Below are 506 nucleotides of genomic sequence, written 5' to 3'. Positions count from 1 at the left end.
CAGTCCCGCTCCCGGCCCACGAGCCACCGTGTCCGGCAGGAACCAGCGACTGGAGGGTAGAGCACCTGCAGAAAAAAGTAGAGGAATCAACAACCTCGAACGTTTGGGGAAGTAGAGACAAAGGAGAACTTTAATTTTTTTGCCTTGACTTCTTCCCGATGCCTCCATCTCCCGCTCCCTCCGCCCTGAGGATCGTAGTCTCTAGGAGAAGTGAAGCCCCTGAGGTGGCGATTCCAGCAAAAAACCGAGGGACTTCCAAGAGGAGAGGGAACCTGCAACAGTGGAGTCTGACGTGTCCCGAGAAGGCCCAGATGGGGTCGGGGAGGTCTAGGGGGACATGGGACTACATCAGATTTCCTTCCCTGAGTGGCGGTAAGAACTATAAACGCCCCTTCGAAGTGAAAAATAAGAAGAAAAAAATACCCAGTCCTTTCCTTTCCCTTAAAGTTAACCAAGATTGTTGGCTGCTTGGGGGTGGGGTGGGGTGGGAGTGGGAACATCATTGA

The sequence above is a fragment of the Microtus ochrogaster genome, chromosome 7 (assembly GCF_000317375.1).
Source record: "Microtus ochrogaster isolate Prairie Vole_2 chromosome 7, MicOch1.0, whole genome shotgun sequence".
Lineage (NCBI taxonomy): Eukaryota > Metazoa > Chordata > Mammalia > Rodentia > Cricetidae > Microtus > Microtus ochrogaster.
Note: the sequence above shows the minus strand (reverse complement) of the source record.